Source organism: Rousettus aegyptiacus, unplaced genomic scaffold (genome assembly GCF_014176215.1).
Source record: "Rousettus aegyptiacus isolate mRouAeg1 unplaced genomic scaffold, mRouAeg1.p scaffold_m13_p_11, whole genome shotgun sequence".
Lineage (NCBI taxonomy): Eukaryota > Metazoa > Chordata > Mammalia > Chiroptera > Pteropodidae > Rousettus > Rousettus aegyptiacus.
Genome location: NW_023416286.1, coordinates 84,389,909 through 84,409,393, shown reverse-complemented (window position 1 = coordinate 84,409,393; position 19,485 = coordinate 84,389,909). Strand labels below are relative to the sequence as shown.

Below are 19,485 nucleotides of genomic sequence, written 5' to 3'. Positions count from 1 at the left end.
GATGGAGAAAGTGCCAAATGTCAGATAACATTAGATGAATTTGAGATCTAGAGGATCTAATGTCAGATAACATTAGATGAATTTGAGATCTAGATCTAGATTAGGCTAACAAATTTATCTTTATTTGCGCTCTTAGCAACCTGTGTGCCAGGTACTTATTACTCTCGGATAAGTGCCTTCTGTTTATCTGAGAAGAGTTCACTGAGACATGAGTCTCCATTACCTCGTGTGACATTAAGCGATAGGAAGTCGGCAGGCCAAGCTCATGTTGCAAGGGACCATTTTATGAGGAAATGGTCATGATTACGAATTTCTTAGACAAAGAGTAGGTTATAATTATGTTTAAGTTATCCGTGATTGTAAGATGATCACCAGAGAAAACGTGTGGTCTTCCTTCAGGTGCTTATTTCAGGCAAAATTATTCGTAACGCTCATCCCTCCTTTTTGGTGCCCAATATACAATAACTACAGCTGTCAAATGCTAATGCAAGGAATGGAAATTCCATTTTTCTTTTCTTCTACAGAAAACACTAAGATCCTCCCATGCAATCTTCTGGGCTATTGTCATAGAGGATGATTTATGTATTTCTTGTATGTTTCTTTCTTTTTAAATCTTGAAGTGTATTCTTTTGTTTTATTGGGCTATTTATTCTCTTGACATCCTTGGATGTGAGTTAATGGAACCATGATAAAAGGATAGAGAAGTAGAACAAACAAGCCTGATGGTATAGATTCAGGACTGCCTGACAGATTAGGGATGGCAAAGATAGGAACGCAAGATACAATCGCCTGATTCGTGCACTCTGGGATGGTCCGAATAAACCCGTGCTTGAAGGTTTCACTGTGCTGTGACTCTGAAAAATAAATGTAGGAAAAATTGGGTTATGATTATAAGGATTAAGAAATTTATTTTTCTTTAGAAAAATTAATTTTGATGTATAAAATGTAAAGGCTTAGTCTAAGAGCACCACACAATGCTTTGCACTGAATGAGCATTTAACAGATATTTGTTAAATAATGTCAGGGAAAGGAGTTGATGAATGTTGATGAGGATAAAGGGATGGAGTGGGCAGACGTATTATTTTGCCTGCCAGGAACAGCACATACCCTCTTTCTGGCTGTGCTCAATCCATAGAGCTAAATGAGTAAGCTGCCACCGTTCTACAGATCCTGCTAGTCATTATTGGTATAGGGATGGAAATCCAAACTGAAATAATCCCATTGTCTTCCCTCCACAGTGGCTGGCCCAAAGAAGTACAGCTAACACACACCAAACAAATTAGCAGGCTTCCCCAGGATTTTTCAAATTGGAACCATGGAAAATCATGATAAAGCTGGAATAAAGTAAGTATAAAAACTACTGGTGGTTGCTATTCCATCCATTCTCGGAAAAAGAAGTGTGACATGGTGAAGCCGACCTATAGAGACAAGAGAGGGAAAAGAGTCTTGGCCACAGTTGTCCCTGTTCCAGCTGTCCCCAAGGCCCCGTTTTATTCCTGCCCCTTGTGAGATTTGGTCACTTGAGCCAACACTGCCCCCTTCACCAAAGACCAAAGGCATCCCTAAGACAAAGGACAATTAAAGTAGAAGTAATTGGACTGATCTGGGTGTAATCTAGACTCTAAGCAGTGTGAGGTCAAGAATCATGTGATTCATCTTTATGCTCATAGTGCAGAAAACAGTGCACAGCACACAGCTGGCAGTCAAAAACTGCATGGTCATTCCAGATATATTGGTTAAATGTCCAAGGAACATGCTAAGTGTTGCAAATAAAAGAGAGAGCAAGACAGACACAGTCCTTACCCTTAAGAAACTTTTATTCAAGTGGAGAGCACAGAGAAGTGCAGTGGTAATAAAAAGTGCTAATTTTTTGGCAGCGGAATATATTAATTTGGGTTATTGGGTGACAAGGAACTACATAGCCTAGCTAATCTAGGTTTAAATAGGAATTTTTAGGTAACGGGCTATTCCACAGGACAAGGAGAGGAACGCAGCCTGACTTTACAGAGAACAAGGACCAGGCATTGGATAGTCATCATCTACCCGCCAAACGTACCCACAAAGTGTTCTCTTTCTGACTCTCCTCTCTGCTTCTCTTTATCTCTTCCCAAAGACTGACTGCTTTGCTCACCAATCGCTGTGCTGTTATAAAGCGGCCCACAGCTTCCAAGTACAAACCTCTCTGAAGAAGATAATTAATTGACCAGAATTCCCCTGAGAAATATCTAGTTGGGAAGTAAGCAGAGCTTTGGTAAGCTGATTGGTTTAGTGGGTGAGCCCTCAGGGCCTGCTGAAGTTGTATAAGATGATTGCACTGCGACGCAGAAACCCAGGGGAAGAATGAGTGTGACTCTGGAAAAAGAGAGCGAGAGGAGAGACAGAATGACACCTCTTCTCTTCATATTTACGGAAGAGACTCTAAAAATTATAAAATACTTGGAACGATGAGATATTTTAATGGAAACCATCGAGAAAGCTGAATTCTGTCTGGGTTGGAGCAAAGTAGGATAAAACATGAATCGGCAAGGAACAGGGACAGACATGAGCTAAAGGCCCAGCCACCTGGAGAAAGTGACTCATTCTCTTGGTTACTAGTTCAAATTGCCAGAGAAAAAACTCTGATTGGCTGGTCTTGGGACTGAGCTGGATGATGGGGAAGTGGGAACATATTAAAACTGACTGTCGGGTCCACATTTATGGGGGTAAAAATGACAGTTAATGGGATTCTTGTGAACTGACCGGATGTTCTAAAAAATATTCGGTACGTAAAAAAAAATGAGTGTCAAGGGAACCCACAAGAGAGGTGTCTCATCCAAGCTAAATATTCTTAGAATCAAAAGATGAATAAACTAGACTTCCTGGGATGGTTTTCAAAGGCTGTGAAAAAATGGAGAGTCAAGAGCAAGAAAAAGCCATGAAGTAGGGAGGAAGAAGAATCAGGGGTAGCGAGAGAAGAGGCAGCCGTGACACAGACACACTGAGGCCTGTTTATGAGGGGGGCAAACAGCGACATGCTACCCAGTACCGAATGCGGTCCCAGCTCCCCCAGAGGTCTGAATTTGTGAGCGAAGGTCTGTTACCCTCAAGGCCTGGTGAGTTCGAGGCTGGACCCTTTCCTGTTTTTCCTTCCTTCCTTATTTCCTCGCCTTTTCTTATTTTCTTCGGTATCCTTACAAATTACTACTATAATTGAGATGCCTTGATGTTTATGATCCTAAGACTCCAAAAAGCTTCATGACAAAACAGAGAAGGAAGCGAAGGAAGAAGAGAAAGAAAGAAGTGAGCAGAATCCAGGCCAGCGCATGCATTTTTATAATTGAGTTAAGAGTTAACTTCACTCCAATTGCTGCTGTTGTCTCATAATTTCTGTTTGTCTTCCCATTCCTACTTTGTTCTCTACAATCCTTTCCGTCTTGTCCTCCAAATTTAAAAACTCTATTCTATCCGTCTTCTTCCTTTCCCTTTCTATTTAGCTATACTTGACTTATTCAAATTGGACATTATCTAATTATTATGAAGGCACATAAAATTGTAGAGATGTAGAAATTTTTGCATTAGGTAGGAAAACAAAGTCTGAGGCACAGACAAATTCCGTAGATAAAAAAGGGGCTTTTTAATAAACCTAACCTCATAGGGTGATCTGATCATAAATTCCTTACTCCCTTACATGGTGGGTAGTGACACTTCAGGTCTATAACTTTTCTAGTAAGAGGTTATCCTTACCTGCAGTAAGTCACGCCCATTGTTTTTGTGCATCTAGGTCAACGCACCTTTGAAATGCCTCTTTTTTGGACCCCTCAAACTTAACTACCCTCAAAAGAGCACATAATCTTAACCAGCTCATGGTCCAATCATACAGATTTCCCTGCTTCGCTTTCTCCCACGTTCACGTAATCTTCCTCACAGTACCTCCTTTAAATCCAAACATAAAAGAAACAACGCACTGTTGTTCTGGGAAGCAGGTTGCTCAGATGGTTGAGATCTTGCTTCCAATCATGTCCTCTTTCTGGCTCAAATAAATGCTAATAAACTCTTTAAATTTTTTTTTTTTTGCAAGTTTGGATGTTCCCACAACGACGATGCTAAAAAAGCAAGGCCCAAAATGGCCCGTGCCAGGAAAAGAACGATTGCTTGTTGCCTGTTGTTGCCTCTCAATGCCTGCACTGAGGCCCTACTGCAGTTACCTCCCTGCCACTTCCTTCGACTCTCTCGTCAAATGGTGGTATGCTGTTAAGTGCTCAAGCCCTGGACCCTTCTGCCTGGCTCCGTATCCTTCTCGTACCATTTACTAGCTGGGTGACCTTGGGTAAGTCATGTAATCTCTCTAAACTTCAATTTCCTAATCTAAGAACTTGGGATAATTAGATTTCCTTCATGGGAGATGTTGGAGGAAATAAACCAGATAATCTTAGCACAATAATGTCCAGCCTGCAGTGAACGCCCTTGTTATTAAATCAAAGTCTGATGTTGCTCACCCCAAGGACAGGTTTCCTTCTTGACTGACCTACAAGTTAAGTCCTGTTTAACTTTTGAGTTGTGAAAAAAACAAAAACAAAAACAAAACAGACAAGAATAACTCACAGACAGGAGCCTCAGTGGGAGAAAATGCAGCACTGTGGGGTTACTGATCTAAAACTACTCTTTTTTTTTTTTTTTTTTTTCCTAAGTGAGTTGGACTCATCTGAATTAATATAGTGACAAAGTGAGCTTTTCCAGAAGTTGGCAGAGTTCTCGATTCCCTCTTTCCCAATCCATGTCTTCCATTCTAGGTTTTTCTAGACAACGAAAGGTGGGGGGCGGGGAGCAGGGGTGGGGGGTGGGGGGTCAAGGTGGGTGGGGGGTGGGGGACGGGGGTTGGGGGCAGGCTGCACTTTAACCCGACGGAGAGAAAGAGAAGGAGGGAGAGTAATAGTCAAGGATTGTAACCTAAATATTCTCCCTATAAAAACAACTTTCTACAGAAACTCAGGTCAGGTATCTTTAAACTACAGTACAGTGGAATAAAACATTCTTCAGCTCTCTTGAATGGAGTATTTATCAGGCTGTATTTTACAAAAATCTCCTTTTGTGAGAGTCTCAGAACCATGTTCATATCCATAATAATGAAGCTAGATAAGGGTGCAGGGCTCCATTCTGCCCATCAAAACAAGCCATCCAAGCGCCATGTGAAAAGCTTTGATAAGGCTCCATGAAGATAGTTTATGCAGTCCATTTGTCACTGAATATGGTTTCATCCTTAACACAACATTTTTAAAAAGCTTGATTTTGTAGGAAAAAAAAAATCAATAGTCCTTGAGTAAGAATAATATCAGGACAACAATCTTCAATTTAGTGCCAAGGGCTTTTTTCACATCTTCTTTAGCTTTAAACCACTGGCTGGTATCATAGTCTAAATTCCAACGGCAACTTTCCGAGGCTTCCAGATTAATTCTTTTGTCAGGTAACACAAGTACAACCTCTTTTTCTCTCTTACTAGAGCTTTACAAACTCGATTTTTGAGCCCAGAAAACTCTTTTACCATCGAAATCTTACTCAGAACCCCTAAGCAGAGTGGAAGCACTCAGGAAGTGTCTCCTCTCCAAAAGATCAGTGGCAAACCACTTCCCTGTGCCAAAAATGTTTGGGTCGATGGGCGGATGTCATAGCCAGAACAGAGAAGCCATCAACATGTAATTTGCTCAAAGAATGGACCTTCACCAAGTAGCACATAAATAGGAAATAATAATGAATAATAACTAGTTTCATGAAAAAGCTGCATTACAGGTTATGCCCTGTCCCTGAGAATAGAGATGGCTACAGTTTCCAGATTGCATTTCCAAGTCTTCGTTCCCCACTTCCCTCCAGCTGTGCCGGGCTGGAGCTCAGGAGCAGCATTAAGTAGTTGCCTCCCTTGCCTCTCTCCTGGGGGAGCATCTTCTCAATAATTAGAATTTGGATATGTCCTCGGTCCAGGCCTTTCAATCCTGAGGGGACTGATCTAAAGATTGAGAATGTGGGTCTAGAATATGGTCCATTTGGAAGGAATGTATACCAGAGATAATACATAGACATTCTTCTAAATTTCTCCGACTTTGACAAGACTGGGACAATGGGATTTTTACCCCCAATGCGAGCATGCCAATTTACTCTTCTAAACGGAATTTCGATCCTAGAGGCGTTACTCTGCAAATAACAACTCCCTGTATTAGTTTTGAGTCTGACCACCTTGACGATGGGTCCCCATTTTCCAAAGCCGGAGTGGGATCCTTGGTTTTTATAAACCTAGAGAGGAAAAACATTTCAAGTGCCTAAACAAAGTTTCCTAGGAGAGTAGTGGAGTCAGGCAACTCCAACAGCGTGGCCCCACTTGTACAGCACAAAATTAGATGAGTCAAAGCATCATGAGTTTTTCTGAGGATAAGAGAGTCACGATAACATATTTGACCCTCATACCTTTTCATTAAAGGCTTATTTTCCCGAGTCTCCCAGGATTTGTTGTTGTTGTTGTTGTTGCTGTTCCTTCAATACAGGCAGGCATCGTCCTTCAGAGCTCCTGCTAATCCCATAAATCGGGAGTTTCATGCCTCTGGTCTTTTTCCTTATGATCCCCTGATTTTCACTAAGGTTAGTAAGGGGCTGTAGTGAGCTAGAGCCGTATCACACAGGCTCGCGAAAGCTGACTGTTCATGTTTTGGGAATTTTACAAGACAAAATTAAAACTTAAATTGGGTAGGCTTTGAATTAAATACGTTTTTAAAAGCAACGAGTCCTCGAAATTCATCACTTTCGCACTATTTTACAACTACTTCTACTCTAGATTATTTACATTCATTGTATCTCTATGGGTAAATATACGATAGTGTGATCCTGAGCAACTCTTTCCCACTACTACATTCAGTGACGTTAGGTTGGTGGCTTTAAGTCAATCATGCTAAGAGTATTTGTACCGTAGAAATCAGTTAATACAAAAAAATTTGGGCTTTTTTATTTTCTAGAGATCCAATTAAATGTTTACCGTCACACCACTGGCAAGGAGAGTTTGAATAGATGTCTATTTCTTTGCCAATACTTGACAAAACAATTGCTTACATTTACGTGACTGGGTAGTGGGTCATTTAGCCATCAAGTAGCTATTTTTATAATGTTGTGAACTCTGATACTCACAAGTGTATTTCTTATTCTTTCTTTATCATCAGTGAAAACTGTAAACCAGCAGCAATAGAGAATTAAGTGAGGTTTCAACAAGAAATAAAAACGATGTCAATCAACTGTGTGGGTAGCACTTTATACTGTTAGAAAAGCAGTAAAGATATGAAACTCATAAATCTATTATATGAATATATTGGAGTTAGAGAAAAAGCTATCACAAGAAGAAGGATATAAATTGTGCTATGTGACTTCAAGAAAGAAATGTACTCAAATAAGGAAATGTACTGCACGGGTTCATAATTTGGTAATCATGTAAGATCATTAGCAAGAGTCTGGGATATTTTTGCTGGCAGTAAACAGTTTGTCACTAGTAGAAAGAAGACGTTACTGAGCTATAAGGGTTAGAGCATAGACGAATGACTTAGTGCACAGCTAATGGCTATTATCGTATGTTCTTACGTTCAAAGCTAAGCCCATCAGTGCGGGGAGTCCCTTATGGGTGCCATTCTGTATAGTGTCCTTGAAGGGAAGTCTTGAGCATTTCTGCCTTCCTAGAATCCAGGCCTATATCCAACCCCTGAGTGTCAGAAAGCTTCTATCTCTCCCTGAGTCCTAGTCCTCAATGTTTGTTCTGGAGTTAACCTCTTTCCAGAGTGATTAATATCCTAACAACATTTTCATTGGTGGATACGGTGTGTGTCCAGGTCAAAGAGGGCTGGGACCAGGGTGAGGTAAATGGGACACTTACTCCCACTACAAAGTGTAAGGAGCACCAAAAACCTTCATAATCAAGATATTTTAATGTAATATTTTTCAAAAATAAAATAATTCAAAAAACCTCACAATTTATGAACCATCAAACTTTTAAATAATGACAAGATCATTATCGGTCAAAAAAAGGTGGGCATTCTCACTTGTAAACCGGTCTTCTGAGAGGAACGTTCTTGTTCCCACTTTCCCCTGTGAGAGTTTGCTCAGTTAGCTATTTCCTCTCGCTCCTAGATTTTCAGCTTCCTCTTAAAGAATGCTTCCCCAAAGCCTACAAACTTCTCGAGTTTCAAAAACCCTTCAAACGAAAACACAAGCAGGAAACGCCTCTCCTCAATTGCCGGGATCCCCCACCACCAGCACCTCTACATCTTCCCTCTACAGCAAAGTTTCTTGAAAAAAGCATCAAAGCCCAATGTATGTATGTTCCCTCCTTCCCTTTGGCACTTCCGCATCGGACAGTGTTGACTATTCTTGTCTTCTTGAAAAATCTCTTTCTCTCTCTTTTTTTTTACTTCTATGATATTCCACTTCTATTATTTCTCCTCTTACCTCCAAGCATTCCTATCAATCTTGTTTTTCAGACTCATTTATTACTTAAAATGTTGGTAACCTTCAGGTGCCGACACCGATTCTCTTCTCCCTTCACCCCTCTCATGGGACCACATCAACTCACATGATATTATTACCACGAATAAGTACACGGCTCTCCTTTCAACATCGAAGTCTCTCCTAAACTGTAGATTCCTAAATAAACCACCCACTAAACGTTACTTCTTGGCTGTTCCCTAGAAACCTCACACGCAGCATATCCCAGCTGAAATCATTTGCCACCTCTGCTTTTCCTATTCCGTAGATCTCATCTGGTTGGATGGCACTAGGAATCTAACAGAGAAGACTCAGGGTCACTTTAAAAAAAAAAAAAGATTTAGATGTAATTGACATATAATATTGTATTTATTTTAGGTCCACGACATGATGATATGACTGACGTATGTATTGTGAACTCATTACCACAACTTTAGTTAACATCCATCACTGTACATGATTACGAATATTTTTTTTCTTGTGATGAAAGCTTTTAAGATCTACTCTTTTAGCAACTTTTAATATACAGTATAGTACTGTGAACTACAGTTCTATCCTGCACATCACATCTGCAGCACTGGAAGTCTGTACCTTTTCACCACCTTTACCCGCTCCCCACCCACTCACCACCCCCGGTAACCACCACTTTTTTTAGATTTCACATATAAGTGAGATCATATAGTATTTGTCTTTCACTGTCTGACATCTCACTAAGCATAACGTCCTCAAGCTCCATCCATGTTGTCGCAAGTGGCAGGATTTCCTTTTTTATGTGTATATTTGTGTGTGTGTGTGTGTGTGTGTTTAATCCCATAATCCATCAATGGAGAATTAGTGGAGTCACTCTCGAGTCTTCCCTTTCCTCAGAGGTCTCGGGCTACGGAGCCCTGTGTGCTCCTGGAGACACCGTCTCAGCCATCGGCCCCCATTAGGGGGAAGCTCATGGGACTGCCCTCCTATATCCGCACACAGGAACTATGGGACCCCTGTGCTCCTGGAAAGACATCCCACCACAATCTACCCAAGATCATCCCATCGCGTTCTTCCTCTCTACCTTCATCTGCTGCCTCTCTCTCTCTCTCTGCCAGAAACGCTAGCTTCTCACTTCCACTTGGACCTTTCTTCTCCCAGACACTCATATGGCTCCCTGCTTCCTTCATTCAGCTCTCTGCTTATATGAAGTGCTGTCACAGGAGCCTTCCCTGACTACCTGACATAAAAAATAATAATAAAAAAATAAAATAAAAAATAAAACAAAGAAAAGCAGCCCACTCCCCCACTATCCTCTGGTGCACCGATCAAGCTTCATTTTTCTTCCTAGCGCTTATACAGACCTGACTTACACTTATTTGTCTATTTGTTTATTCTCTCTTCCCCATTAGAGTCTAAATTTCTCAAAAGCAGACTCTGTTTCATTAACTATCTTCTCATAGAATGGTATTTGACATTTAGCAGGTAAACAATAAATATTTGTTAAATGAATAAATAATTAATTCCTGTCACATTTACTTTAACATTTATTGTCTCTATTAGTCCCCTGTTTCACATATTTAATACATATTTTCTCAGCCCTTCCTACGAGCCCTGCGCAATTCTGAGTGCTCTCCATTCAGCTGCTCCAGATCTTGTTGTCACCAGCCTGAACTCTTGCGATTGTCCCTAATTGTTCCCCCTGCTCACAATCAAACCTCCCTTTTGTTTGTTGTTCAAGCTGTTGCTAGATGATATTTTCTGCTTAGCTCCAATTGATAGTTTCTCTATAATGTCTTTCTCAATAATTTCAGTAGAATTACTTGACCTTCCTTGTGCCTCAATGTACCTCGTACAGTTAGTTATCATGGTGCATATACCATGGCACTTTAAAACGCATGTTTACACATCTGCCACACTCTATTGGACGAGAGACCCATTGAGAACATAGACTATCATGTTTTTGCCCCTAAGTCTGATTCATCCTCGTGATTTAACACAGTGCCAGGGTTATCATGAATGCTTGGTAAATATTTGTTGAATAAACGAAGTAATGATGTATTCAATGAATGATCTGTCTCCCTCACGCTTGCCCCCACCTGTGTTTGAGCATTTCCTTACTTTCTGGCACCACAATATGTTTCAGGCTCCACTTATATTTTTCTTGCCTCAGTCCTTGAACAAGCCAAGGAGACTTGCATCCTTGTATTGGAGAATGGTTTTAAAACAAAACCAAAATCTGAGTGCCGGGTGGGCTCAGCGCTGAGGTGTCACCGTTTCTAGGCTCGAGTAGAGAAAAGACATAAGAAATATATGCCTGTATACACATGCATGCAGCCCACACACACTCACCTATATCTTTTCCTCTGTCTGTAGCTCTAAATATGTTTAAGACCACGTGTTCACACTGATCCCTCTGATTCCAAACCACCACCTCCTGACTCCTCCTCACCCGCCTGACTCCTTTCTCCAGCAGTGAGAAACTGGGCTCTCATTATCCACAATATATTTATTTATTTGTTCAATTCTAGAATACACATAAAAAAGTTATTGATTGCTAATCAATATCCTGTGAAAAATAAATTTAATAACAGTATTTGTGTAGGTTTTTTTTTGTCTTTAGTCTTATGATATATAATCAGTTTTCCAAACTCGTCTCTGTATGTATTCCATTTTTGGTTTCCTCTATGTCTTGATTCATTTTAAGTATTTACTGAGTATGACTAACATTACTAACGGAATTACTATGATTCTAAAAGTCAGAACTCCTTTAAAAAAAAGTTATACTCAGAACAGAGTCTTTCTGCCCTGTTCCCATTCTCCCATCCCTTCCATGCAGTCTCTGCCCACTTTCTTCAGGCAACCAGTGTCCTTTGTCCTGGTTTATCCTTCCTGTGTCATCTCTAGAGCATGACAAGGCACAAATGAGAAGACATATGTATATTTTCTTATACTATAGTGTATATTCTATGATACTCTTTTGTACTTAGCTTTTTTCACCTAAGAGTATATCCCGGAAATTAAACCATATAAATTAATAAAGATCTTTTTTTATTATTATTATTTTTTATTTTTTTACAGCTACATAGTTCTTCATCATGTGGACATACCATAGTTATTCAACCACTCTTTGGTGTGTGGGCACTTAGGTTGTTTCAAATTTTTGCCGCTATAAATAATGCTGAAATGAATAACTGTGTTTATGTTTATTTTCATATTGTCAAAGACATATTATCAAGGTAAATTCTCTAGAGGTGAGATTATTTGATTGAAAGGCAAGCGACTACATAATTTTGTTAGATATTCCAAAATCACCACCGAAATTATCGTGCTAGTTTACATCCTCCCTGGCCTGTATGAGTGCCTGTTTCCCATAGGCCGGCCAATGAAATATGCTGTCATACATTTTAATGTCATCAATTACATAGGTGACAACCTGTATCTCACTGTTGTTTTAATTTGAATTTCTCTATTTTGACTGGTAGAAATATTATTGAACATTTTTTGTATGTAATGGGCTATTTTTATATCTTTTTGGTGAATTACCGTTGTGTCTTTTCCCCATTTTTCTATTACGTTCTTGGTTCTTTGTCCCTCAGTTTTTAAAGGGGTTGTTTAAGCATCTTTTTATAGATGTGTCATTTGTAATTGTATACATATTTTGATGATTATATGATGAACTTTCATTTATCTTTTATAATTTTATGTAACATATATCCTAAGGTTTTTTGAAGAAGAAATATATAAGGAGGGGTACTTTACATATTTTATTATACTATTTTAATTTTACAAATTTTTCAATTTTATTGAATTTCACAATGTGGCTAAATTGACAATAGCAAAACCAAAGAAACAAATTCGTGTAAGAACTCCATGTGACTCCCTCATGTAATATTTACTTAGAGAAAACAAACCCAAAAAAAATATTTTTAAGAAAAAGATAAATCAACTTGGCCATTTTGTGACTGACACTCATTCTTAGAAAAAAGAGGAAATAGCTGCCTCATAAATAATCGCACTTAAGGTAATAAATAAAATAAGTGGAAAGAACAAAGCAATGGAGAAAAGTACAAAAATGGAGAAGTAGCTACAGATTAAATAACTTTACTAAGATTATATACCCACCTAGTCAAAGACTGAGCTGGGCAGCTTCTGGTTACTATTGAAATTTTTCATTTAATATTCTCATTAGTTCTAAGGAAGAACAAATAAAGGATTCAATTATTAAACTTTGCCGATAGTATTAAACAAGGCGTTTTCAAAAAAGAAAATAGAAACATAGTACATTTGGAACTAACAAGGCTAGAAATGTGTGGGCAGACAGTCATGACACATGATTAATCTTGGAAAACACCTACTAGCATTCATCGGGGGTAAAACACTGGTATTGCAAGTCAAAAGAAATCCAAGGGGATGAAATTCCATAAGGCCTGGAAGTGATAAATAGACCTATTAGTAACTAATACAATAAAATCACAGACATTTAATTTGAAGAAGCTTGAAAAATAAATGGATAATAATAATCAACTACATTAAGGACCATTCATCATCCACACGAGAGCTCACAAGTTACTGTGTCTAATGAAATCCAGGCAGGCAACATGTTTTTTTTTTTTTTGGGTCTGTGACATTTTAAAAAAATACGCATTAGAATTCATCAAGGTCCTACCACTCATTCCCAACTGTTTTGTATTTTGGCAATTTCTACCCATTTAATTATCTCTTTGTGTTTGTTAAGTCTCTTGTGTACTATAAGATCCCTCCCCCTCTTTTTTTTAATGCCACTGATTTGTTGAAGAATCTGGGGTAGAATGTGCCAAATTCTGGATTTGGCCGATTGCCTTATTACTGTACCATTTAACTTGATCTTGTATACACACTGTATTTCCTCAGAGTCGTAAAATAAATCTGGAAGAGTTGCTGGCAACTTATTTTCTGGAAAGAGCCAGATAGTAAATATTTTAGGATTTATGGGCTATAAGCTCGCTATCACAACTATGCTGCCATTGCAGCAAAAACACAGCTGTAGGCACTATGTAAATAAATGGGCATAGCTGTGTTTTGATAAAACTTTACAAAAACAGGTGATACCATATCCGTTGGGGCAGAAGAAATAGTGTGTGTGAAGACCTGGAAACAAGTGAGAACATGTCATGTTCAAGAGACAGAAAGCATTCAGTGCGTTGAAGGGTAGAGTGGAGAAAAGGTTGAGCGAAGGCCATCTGCCTTGGGCAACATCACGAGAGGACTCCAGCTCCTCCTCTGAGGCTTTTCCTCAGCAAATTCCATCCTTCTCTTTATCTCCTAGCTCTTAAGTCATCTACAGTACACTCATAGGTCAAACACCTAACAGCCATTTCACAGTTATGACCACGTGTATAACTGGGGATCAGTCTCCCAAAAGGTAGAAGACAAATGTTGCATTCATTCATCGAGTATTTATTGAGCTTCTATGAGCCAATTTCTATGCTAGGTACTCAGGGGCATGATAATGAACCAAAAGAATTTTTTTTTTCTCCTGGTAATTATAGTCTAACAGGAAGAAGAAAGACATTAAAGCAAATATCATAAAAATGAAACGGAATCATCTAGACTGAGCTGAGTGCCGTGATATGAGAAGTGGTTCTTGGAGAGAATATCACAAAGAAAGCTGGCCCATGTGGGGCTAAGGGAAGGCTTCTCAGAGAAATCTTTCTCCTATTCAAATTCCAATCCACCCCTAATCTTTCTGGAGAGCGAGACTGGAAACGCTCTGTCCTCAGTCACCACTCCCGTCATCAGTGACAACCCTGGCCGAGTGTCCCAGGTCGTTCAGAGAACAGGCCTTTGCTTCTCCCCAGTTTTACTGCTGTCAAGGGCTCAAGTCCCCTCCGAAAGTCGGTCGCCTGTAGACTCCCAATTCTACAGAGGCGGTGTTTGTCTCCCCTATTTTTGTTCTCCTGAGGGGCCCTCTAGCTTCCTGGGTTTTAGACACCACCACCCCTGGCACATGACAGGGCCCAGACACATCCTTGAGTGCAAGGGATTCGGTGCTGCTTAAGAGACTACGTTGACGGCCAGGGCACTGTGTGAAAATGAAAAAGAATACAGCAGATAGACATAAGGACATAGAAACAGCAGAAGGAGGAAGGGCTCTGGCCTTCTCCTGCACTCCTCCCTCCCTTCCTCCCAGGCTGCCTGTTGCCTCTCTGAGCTGTCTCCACCTCCGTTCCCCTTCAAAGCAACAACATTAATGATTTCATCCGTTTTTCTCTGTACGCCACTGTTAGAAGTGGGATTAGTTTTTTTTTTTTTTCCTCCAAGATTTCCCCTGTATCAGCTCAGGTCACATGACAGCAAACTTTCCATACTAGTTATCTCCTACACACATTTTCAAACACTCAACCGGACTTGGCTTTTGCCAGTTCCTCTTTTCTGGAATGGATTTCTATGCCTTCTCTACCTGGAGCCCTCCAGCTCAGCTGATAAATACATCATTTCTGCTGTCACAGGGGCCCAGACCCCTTTTTTCCTGGACACCCAGGAGAATGAGTTCACCCTCCTCTCTGCTCCTACGGCTCCCTGCGTAGGCCCACTTACAGCCTCGGCCACATTATGTCATTATATCGTATTAGGTGTTCACAGATCTGTCTCCCTAACGAGACCTTGACTGCTTGAGGCCTGGCATAATTATGTTTTGTTCCTCTTTGTGTCTCCAGTGCCTCGCAGTATCTGCCACAAAGTGGGTGCTGAGTAATGTTTAAATGATTTCATTAACTATAATTCTTTGCCTCACAGGCACATTTAGCACAGACACCAAAAAGGTACAACTCTAAAAAGATTTCCCACATTCTGCTAATGCGAAGGGGAAACTAAAGCCCAATGGTTAAGCGAGAGTTTGTTTTTCAGCTGTGGATCATGAAGTCTCGTCCTCCTAAAACTGAGAGGCACTGAATAAAATGGTCAGATTTTCCACAAGCTGAGCCCAGGCCAAATGGGGAAGTGTCACTCCTTATCAGTTTACCTCTTGCCTGGATCCTGAGGTTTTAGAAATGCAATGAGAGGTTGGCTTATGGGATGTCTCCTCCTCTTCTGGGAGGCAAATGTCAATAATAGTTTAGGTCTCACTGGGCCGCATCTCAACCATACAACTGGCCTATGAATTTGACCTTTCAATTACCAACAACCTGCTGACCTAGGATTCCTTAGAATCCTCAGATCAAGGAAATAGCATTTACCCCAGAGCAAGAATAACAATAAAACGAAACAGAAAGAAGTCCTATAGCCAGCTATGTTGGTATCTTCCTGAAGTACTAACTCCATAATAAAGGCTTTCTGCTTCTGTGTCATTACGCGACAGCCAGAGATGGTAAACTCTGTCGGTGGCAGAGAAAACAGTGTCTAGCAAACAAATAAGAGGAACTGAAGATGAAACTGGGGATATGTGCACCGTTTGTGCTTTGCTATTCCACGGTCACAACAGCCCTTGCTCTTATGAAAGTATTGTGTGTGGTGTACTGATTTCTGAAACGGTGTGAGTGGTGGAATGTGCCTTTAAAAAATGCAGTGAGCGTTTAATCGCTCAGGGTGTGAGGAACCACATTCTGTTGGAGTGTGCTTCCAACCCTCACTTTCCTCCTTATCAGCGACAGTACTCCAAACACTCGTCTCAATTTTCAGATGAAAGCTGATGAAAAACAGACCTCTAAAGGGTTGAATTGCCTTCTGCATTTCTGTGCATCAGAGGAAAATACGTATGCCCACTTGAAAGGACTAAATTTTTTTAGTGCCTCATTTTTAGATCATGAATTCTCCTCTGCTTTCTGCTTTGCTTATTTCTTACTCTGTCAATGTCATCTGCTTCATGAAATGTGTCTTTTCATTAATTATTCTTGTCTCAAATTGTCTCCTGTGGCTCGCCGTCAGGGCAAGAATTCATATTAGTAAAATAAGATCTGTTGCTAAAGGGAAATATCTTGGCTTATTTCAACGTGGAATTAACCTCACTTAACCAATAATTCTTAATTGATTTTCCAGATAAAACTTTTCGTTGTTTATATTTTCTTTAAAGTTGCACACAGCGTGGCTTTTCTACTAAGAGTAGAAATTCAAAGCATGAAAACACTACGTTGTGGAAGAGCTGGGAAGTCTGATTGAGAAAGCATTTTGAGAGAATTCCAGAGCTAGAGGAGCCAAATCCAGAACACAACAAGAAAAAGACTCCATTCACATTCTGCTTTATGGAGGAACCTCCAAAAACATCTCCCCAACAGGCATGGCAGCGTAAGGGTAGTTTCGTGTGGATTGCTCACAGTCTGCCTCAGTTTTTACTAAGACAATGGAAACAACTGCAAGTAATAGTTAAGGCAAACGAAGGTAAATTAGGTTATAACAAATAGAAACAGGGTGAGTGATAAAATAAATAGATGTGACTTTTCTAAAGGCAACCTTTAAAAACAATGGTAGATTTTCAAAGTTAAGATATTTACCAAAGTGAGTAGAATCGAACTGTTCCATGCTTTGGAGAATCGCAACCTAGTCTTTTGGGGAAGAAGTTAAGGTGTGAGGATTTATATATGTTTCTACTCTCTTTTCAATGTAATCCTTCAGGAGTGAATTTCTCCTCTTTTCCTAGAAATGTGGAATAAGGTCACTCTTCTCTTTTTAGTGCAGATCCAAGGAACTCTATGATAACGTGATGTTTAATCATTAAGACCGAGAGCATGATGTAGAGAGATCACTAAACTAAAAACAAAGAACTCTAGGTTCTCATCCTGGATGCACCATTAACTGGTTTTGTGATCTTGGGAAAATCAATGAATTTGATAAATATTCCTTAAGCAACTAGATATCTTGCAAAATGTTGGTGATACACTGGCAATAGGAAAGATTTCTTGACTTCCAAAATCTTTCTCTTAGTAAGAGAGACTGACAGTAAAAAATAACCACGCTAAAAAACTATAGGTGTAAATATAAGAAACAAATGTTATGGAGATGAGAACAGGAAGAGGCATTTGAGGAATTTCAAGGCTTCAGTCTTGCTGGCTTTGAGGGGGCTTGACAAGTTGGGGCTTGTCAAGATGAAGTTGGAATTTCAGGCAGGAAACAACAAATCGTGAAAGACTTTTTACATTAAAGTAAGGAGTTGGGAGTTTATCACATATCCAGCGATTCTCAAATTTTGATATTCAACAGAATTATTTGGGGAGCTTGTTAAAACACATGCCTGCCCTTCATGATGGCATTGGAATCCCCAGTGGTGGGACCAGGACAGCAATGTTTTTCTCAAGACCATCAGGTACTTCTAATGTACATGAAAGTTTGCGAACAATGGGTACAGTCACTGGGGAGCCACTGAAGGCCCCAAAGTAAGAGGATATATAAGATTTGTATTTTAAAAAGATCCTTCCACAAAGAGTATAGAGAATGGGCTAGAAGAGTGTGAGCCTAGAGACAGAGAGACAGATGTAAAGATTATTTTCCCTGTGACCCATGACCTAGCATCCCCTCCTGGGCGTATCTCTGAGAAAAACTCTCAGATATTAGATGACTGTCGGTGTTTTGAACGTAGCTGTGATGTGAACAGTAGCAAAAAGTGGAAACACCCTAAATATCCATTACAAGGAGAATGGGTAGATTGCGGTATCTTAACGCAACAAAGTAATCTACAACAGTGAAAGTGGGTCAAGTCTATATGCTGCTGAATAGCTGAGTCTTACAAATAGAGTCTTGAGAGCTAAAAAGCAAGTAATGGAAGACTAAATACTACGTGATACTATTCAAATAGTTTCAAAATGAGGAGAATTAAGCACTTAGCATACACACACTGTTGTTCAACAAAGCAAGAGCATAAAAACACACAGTTCAGGATAGCATTTACCACTTGCACAGGACAAGGGAAATGGTCAGGAAGAAATACACAAACAGCATCAATGGTGGTGTTCTACTTCTCTAGTTGCATGGCGGATTGATGACTGTCGGTGTTTGGATTACACGTCATAACTTACTTTTGGTAAGTGTTCTACAAGGACGGTCCCCCAGCGCACCAGGCTCCCCGCTATTCACGCTCCTGTGTAGTCCCCTCCCACACTGAACCTGGGGGTATAATCAAGAGGGTGCAGCGGAAGTGACACCCTGTGATTTCTACACCTAAATTATAAGAAGACACGTATCTTCCTCCTTGGACTCTTAGAACAGATGCTCATCGGGAAGCAAGCCACCATGTAGGAAGTCCAACCACCCCGAGACCACCGCACCATGAGAAAACCAAAGTTGGCCACATGGAGAGGCTGCAAGGAGACGGGGAGAGGTCTTACCAGCTATCCCAGCTGAGTTGCCGGATATACGCGTGAAGAAGCCATCAAAGGAGTCCAGCACAGGTGAGCTGCAGACGACTCCAGCCTGGCCACCGTCTGACTGCAACTACATAAGAAATCCCAAGGGGGAACTGCCCTGCCGAGCTGAATCAATCCTGAGAACTGTGACAGACAATAATAAAGTACTGTCCTTAGTGGTTTATTATGCAAAAGATAACCAGAACTTTATAAATACGTTATATATGTTCTTTCGTATGCATCAAATAGTATAAATATTTTTTTTAAATGAGATTACTTATATAATTTGTCAGAATCAGACTGCCTGGCTTCAAATCCTCTGCCCCTTGTAGGCTATGTGGCTCTGGATAAGTCACTTAACCTCTCTAAGAATCATCTAAGAAATGTGAAAAATAACAGCTTCTAATTCAAAGGGGGGATGAGAGGCTTAGGAAACATAGAGTCTGAAGGTTCCTATCCAGGCAGAGGGTAAGGACACAGTAAGTCACAGGGACCAGGCCAGACTACACAAACCTGCTTCCCTGGGATCGAAGGAGGAAAGAAAAACACTTTTGTAAATGTAGAGTGTGGATTACAGCTCAAGACCTTCAGAGAATATCCACAGTGAACAGGAATTCGGCCGGAACAAGAGACTATAAAGTCTCCTCCCACGCTGTGTTTTCATGAAGATTCATTGATTGCCTGTGGTTTGTTTCAGGTGTAAAACATTTGAGCTCAA

General features: G+C 40.2%; 2 long non-coding RNA genes across 2 annotated transcripts in view; both read right to left on the bottom strand.

Moving 5' to 3' along the window:
• Positions 1-263: 263 nt before the first annotated feature.
• On the bottom strand, positions 264-14,185 carry LOC118609394. Its single transcript, XR_004953410.1, has 2 exons — positions 12,580-14,185; positions 264-854 (listed from the first exon to the last, which is right to left on the bottom strand). It is a non-coding gene; the product is annotated as an uncharacterized LOC118609394 (long non-coding RNA).
• Positions 14,186-14,196: 11 nt separating this feature from the next.
• The window catches only part of LOC107514616, a 120,888-nt gene continuing 115,599 nt past the window's right edge, over positions 14,197-19,485 (bottom strand). Inside the window, exon 8 of the long non-coding RNA XR_004953409.1 lies at positions 14,197-18,911. This is a non-coding gene — a long non-coding RNA (uncharacterized LOC107514616). The remainder of the gene's footprint in view (positions 18,912-19,485) is intronic.